Consider the following 6264-nt stretch of genomic DNA (forward strand, 5'->3'; position numbering starts at 1 on the left):
ATAACTACCAATGCTAATTTTTAGGCTGATCGCTAGTCGCCTTGGTCCCAGATATTTTCTCTTTTTCTGAAGCGCGCTCTATAAACAGTGACAGATGGAGTAGTATGAGCGGATTCAAAGAAGAGCATATTGATGGTTACTTCTTCCGAGCAACTTACAGTGGGAAAGGTGGGGCTTATGATTTTACTGCTCATTACTCACTATTAATGCGGCGCAACGACCGGTTTGAGTCTCCCATGTGGCTGTGCACTACCCCCTCGGTTCTTAAGTATACTCCGGAGTATTTGTCTTTCTAGAGATTTCAACGAGTGACTACTCAAATATTTGTCTTTTTAGAGATTCAAATGGACTACTACATACGGATGTATATAGACATATTTTAGAGTGTAGATTCACTCATTTTGCTTCGTATGTAGTCACTTGTTGAAATTTCTAGAAAGACAAATATTTAGCAACGGAGGGAGTACACATACAAAGCAAAATGAGTGAATCTACACTCTAAAATATGCCCATTTGAAATTTGTAAAAAGACAAATATTATTGATGACAGTTGCGAGGGAGAAGGCGTGTAGTAGTGAAATCAAGCTTCTCCTCATTGTACGAATTAACGCGACACATCATAGCACTAGCCCCACATGGTTGCCTCTAAACTTGGCAGAAAGACCCGTAGTGTACAATACTCCATTTGCTGCAACCTCTAACATTTACCCCACCACAAATTAAAATATATATTCCTGTCTTGACCAGATGAGCGTGCAAACTAGAATCACCAGGATGACAGGTAGGGCCAGAAGATTATTTTAATCAAAAAATAGCATGGAGCCGACCCCAACGATTTTAAGCTTATAGGCATGATACACGCTATCCTAGACTACTCTACACATGAAACTGCCACACGAGCGTCCGGGCTGCGCTTGGCTCTTCGCCTCTTTGGGGGTACTACTGAAGTGGCCATCTGACACCGATTGAACTGCTACATGTCCACCGCGTACGGGAGGGAGAGCGTATAGCGAACGAAAGCTTCTCCTAGTCCTGCCAACCACCACGCTCATAGGCGAGGGAGGGATGCAGCTTCATTGACTTACTGTTGCTGCCTTTGCGTCCATGATAGGTGGGCCCAACAGGTCGGTGGCCCACCTGTCATGCAGCCAAAGGCAGGTGTGGTTAAGGCGAGAGGGCATTGTAGTAATCAAACTTCTCGGTCTTGTACGAGTTGACGCGACACATCAAAGCACTGCACTTGATATATTTCAATAATTTGCATTTACCGATGCATTAATTACAACGCATGCATGCATGTCGTGACTCTCCTTTTGATACTTGCATGTGTTGATTTAATGCACCTTGAAGTAGTATGAATATGTGATGGTAAAGCTTTGTAATGCCCCGGCCCTAATAAAGTTAGAGATGGTTGTGCACGAGGAGGGCGAGATCATGCAAACGGAACAGGACCCGACGATGGAGCTCTCTATGGTCTCGATGGACCTCGCCTTGCTCCACTGCCCCTTGTGCCTCCGCCCCTTGAAGCCTCCAGTGTATGAGGTTCGAATACACCTCGTCCGTTCGGCTGATCAAGCAAGGTGCAGGTTTCTTGATTGATGTGTTGTTCGGTTGATTTGTGCAGTGCAAGGGAGGGCACCTGGCTTGCGCGGACTGCCGCGTCGAGCGCCCCGGGAACCAGCGGTAGTACCAGAAGTGCAAGCGCGGCGGTGGCTTCGACATGCGGAACACGGCGGTGGATGTCGTCCTCTCCTCGGTGAGTGGAGTGCCCGCATGAAGGTTGTGGGCTCTACATCACTTACCACAAGCTCGCCGATCACCAGAGCATGTGTCCGCTCGCGCCCTACAAATGCCCCATGCCCGTCTGCGGCTACGAAGGCCCGCCGCCGGTGCTCTCCCACCACATCAGCATCGTGCATCCCATGCCCGTGCACAGGATCCAGTACGGCAAGGCGCTCCAGCTGCAAGTGCCACTGTCGGAGCCACGGCTCTTACTGTTCGCGGAGGAGGACGGCCGTGCGTTTTTCTTGGTCGGCAGTGTGCTCGACATCAACGCGCCTATCGCCGTGTTGGTCGTCTGCATCAGAGCGGGGGCGTCTCCACTGCCACATACATGGCCAAGCTGTGGGCGAACGGCCCGCCGGGAGAGCCCAAAGGCAAGACCGATGTTGTCATGGTGGAAATGGAGGTGACAAGCAGCAGGGATCCCGGTGACATCGCCGTGCAGGAGCTGACCTTCTTCACAGTTCCGCCCAAGCTGTTGGCCGGGGCTAAGCTGGTGTCCCTCCACATTTAGATTGACAAGCTCACATCCTAAATGATTCTACAGTGCCTTCTGTTTATCTTAGTAATATGCTAATATAGGGGTTAGCTCGGTCTACTTTAGCTTAAGAGATGGTGGGTTTTGGTGGCGATGCAGCAATTACCTCACCATCAGATCAGCAGTGAAAGTAATTTCAAACAGTCGAATGGATATTTTGTGTCTGTTGTATATAAAGATCCTTTGGGTAAGAAGTAACAGCTTATATGCTTTTTTTGAAACGGGGCAGCGATACTAGTATAATTTTTGTTGACATGCACTAATATTTTCGAAACGGGCGTTAGGCTGTAGATAGAAGGGCGGTTGGGACGTAGCATTGGCCCATACCGCGGTGACCCCCGATTGGGATGCACCGACTGTGGATTTTCTCCCTCGCCGATGTCGACCGCGTCTATGTAGAACATTGTTCCCTTCCCCCAGCTGCCGGATCAGGCCGGACATGTGACTAGCGGTGTGGCCACCGTCGTTCTATGCTTGTGAAGAGAGCAACCCAAGCAAGCAGGTTTGTAGCTTAGGCTCCTACTAGTGTATATATAGTGGTTTTCTTTTTCTCTCCATATCAACCATTTTATATTGCGTACGTGTCATTGAAAAGTGAAATGATGATTGCTTCTTCCGACTAACTTATTGTGTGATTTGACTGCTCCTTTAGTGGCCCCTACACGTACTCCCCCTATGTGTATGCAACAGTCACATGTACACATGGACGCAAAAACACGCGCGATGCCCTAATGCATGCATGTTTGAGCACACGACGAAACACACACGGTCACGCTCAAGTGCTCAACCTACACGTGCATGCACACACATACTAAGCCAGGGTGAGATAGTGACCGTATAAACACCAGAAAATGTATATATTGAGCGCAATGAGCGTATTATGAAGTCCACTGACCGTATTTTTACAAATATACAGTGACAGATAGTGTATTTATCTCGTTTGAAATTAAGCCATATTAACCGGAGAGGAGGCAGTATGGACTAGCATTACTTTGTTGTGTCCAGTCAACTTGCCGAACGAGGAGAAGCTTGCAGGACGGGAGAAGCTTGCGCGCGGTGGCCCGCAGGACAAGGAGAAACTTTTGACTAATGCAAGCTCTCCTTCACTCAGGCGGTGGACATGCAACAGTTAATTCGGTGTCAGATTGCTAGAAACATACATTATACTATTACTATTATTGTTGCACTTCCCGAAGAGGCGAACAGCCAAGCGCAAAGTTTACTAGTACTAATACTACTACTATAGTCTATAGAGGTATGTACTATACTAGTACTAGGAACCGGATGGAGGAGCGCCTGCACTCTTATTATATTTTTAAAATGTGATAAAGCAATCTTCAACACATTCAGTTCTCTTCAAGGGTTCTCGCATGTGATAATGGAAATTGATTGCATGGAACACTCGCCACAATTCTCGCTTAATTCTGGCTCATATCCTGTTGCAAATAGGAGCGCTCAGTGATATTTCCTATTTTTTTGTTATTCACCATGTAAACAGGTCAGCAAACCTTACGGCGCATCTTTGTGCGAACCGTGCTTGCCGCACTTTGAATGTGGCCGAGAGCTGGCTTGATGAAACACCTCGCTTCCTACTTCTTTTTTTGCGGGGTACCTCGCTTCCTAGTGACTAGTGTCTTGGCTGGTCATCCTAAGAATGCTTATATATGAATAAAGCTCTCTCATTTACCCGCAAAAAGATTAAGCCATATTAACCGGAAAGGAGGGAGTATGGACTAGCACTACTTGTTGGTGTGTCCCGTCAACTCACAGAACGAGGAGAAGCTTGCAGGACAAGGTGAAGCTCGCTTACGCCTTTTGACTAATGCAACATACCCTCGCCCAGGCGGTGGACATGCATCAGTTCATTCGGTGTTAGATTGCCAGAGTCATACACTGTACTAGTACCAAACATGTGGAGTACCATCATTGTTCGACTTCACAAAGAGGCGAAGAGCCAAGCGCAAGGTTTAGTAGTACGAGTAGTACTACTACTAGAACCGCATGGTGGAGCCTCTGTACTATTTTTTTTAATCTCCGATAAAGTACACGTTTATTCCGGAGAAGGGTGGAAAAATGGTACCCCAACATGTAATGATGATATCGATGAACCATGCTCGAATATATCTTGGCCTCCATGCGAGCCCGTCTGTGTGTTCTCGCTCCTCGTCTCTCTCAAGGAACAGAGGGTTGGCGAGATCGGTTTGCTCATACTCCGGTCCCACATGTCAGTGATATGCCAAGAGGAGGTGCATTGATCGACTGGCCATACACGTACTTGGTTTTGCACCTTCATACTACTCCTCCCTCCGTCACAGTTTACAGGGTGCGCTTCATTATGATACATTTCTCTTAATGCATTTCCACCATCAGAGATACTTTAGACACGTTTGGTTTAATGCTCAATTAATTACGGCGTGGTAACCGCCGTTTTCTCTCGATGTAGTACTACGGAGTGGAGTAAGTGCATGCATGTGTGTACCCGGGGTGGAAGCACTGCATGCATGTGTGTACGCATTATTTTCTCTAGTAATAGACGTTGTGCTATAACTACCAATGCTAATTTTCAGGCCGATCGCTAGTCGCCTTGGTCCCAGATATTTTCTCTTTTTCTGAAGTGCGCTCTATAAACAGTGACAGATGGAGTAGTATGAGCGGATTCAAAGAAGAGCATATTGATGGTTACTTCTTCCGAGCAACTTACAGTGGGAAAGGTGGGGCTTATGATTTTACTGCTCATTACTCACTATTAATGCGGCGCAACGACCGGTTTGAGTCTCCCATGTGGCTATGCACTACCCCCTCGGTTCTTAAGTATACTCCGGAGTATTTGTCTTTCTAGAGATTTCAACGAGTGACTACTCAAATATTTGTCTTTTTAGAGATTCAAATGGACTACTACATACGGATGTATATAGACATATTTTAGAGTGTAGATTCACTCATTTTGCTTTGTATGTAGTCACTTGTTGAAATCTCTAGAAAGACAAATATTTAGCAACGGAGGGAGTACACATACGAAGCAAAATGAGTGAATCTACACTCTAAAATATGCCCATTTGAAATTTGTAAAAAGACAAATATTATTGATGACAGTTGCGACGACAAAAAGAAGCATATTCCTTGTCCTAAGGGAAGATAACAACACTGTTGTGTTTGTCTAAAATGGTGTGAGGACGAGATTGCAATATGGAAAGTATGTCGGACAAGCTATGTTTTGTGCAAAGAACTATGTAAGATCCACATGCAGCGACGTGGGAAGACGGGCAGTGGAGCAAGGCCGGAGGGGATACCTGGAGGTCGTCGGGGTGTAACTAGGTGAGCGGCGGCGGGCGGAATTTGCCCATACTGCGGCAGTGAGTAGGTGGCGTAGGCCCTACCGCGTCGGAGCTTGGTCAGAGAGAACGGTGTGTACCGCAGATCGGGACGTGCTACCTCGGCGCCATCGAACGGAGAAACAATGCACGTCCTCCCTTTCCGCCGGCGGACGGGATGCGGCCGGATCAGTGACCAACGGTGAGAGAGAGAGGCCACCGCAGCCTTGTGTGAGATACTCTGAAGAGAGACAAACCAGGCAGGGAGGCTCCATTGTATATAGTGGAGCGGACTACCTTTTTCTCCATAAAAATCGCTTTATATTCTGTGTACGTGCCATTGAGCGATATAACTTTATTTAAAAATAACGCACCAATGCATCGAGTCAAACTTTGTTTCATGCACTCGTGGTACACGACCTCCATAGGTAAACAACTGCTACACGCGTTCAAATTAGCACGTGGGCTGCCATTTCGTATAGAAATGAGCTCCACCGTGTACCCGCGCGGGTGCGGCTGGGCACGAAGCGTGAGTACATGCACGGTCACCTATTCTCTTCTTGTATACGTACACCACCTATGTGGGGTTGTGTGAGAGAGATACAAACATAGAGAGATATAGTGTGTGGGTTC

At 47.1% G+C, this 6264-nt stretch overlaps 1 pseudogene; it reads left to right on the forward strand.

Moving 5' to 3' along the window:
• Window positions 1–1407: 1407 nt before the first annotated feature.
• On the forward strand, window positions 1408–2317 carry LOC119304397 (annotated as a pseudogene).
• Window positions 2318–6264: the final 3947 nt, after the last annotated feature.

Source organism: Triticum dicoccoides, chromosome 1A, assembly GCF_002162155.2.
Source record: "Triticum dicoccoides isolate Atlit2015 ecotype Zavitan chromosome 1A, WEW_v2.0, whole genome shotgun sequence".
NCBI lineage: Eukaryota > Viridiplantae > Streptophyta > Magnoliopsida > Poales > Poaceae > Triticum > Triticum dicoccoides.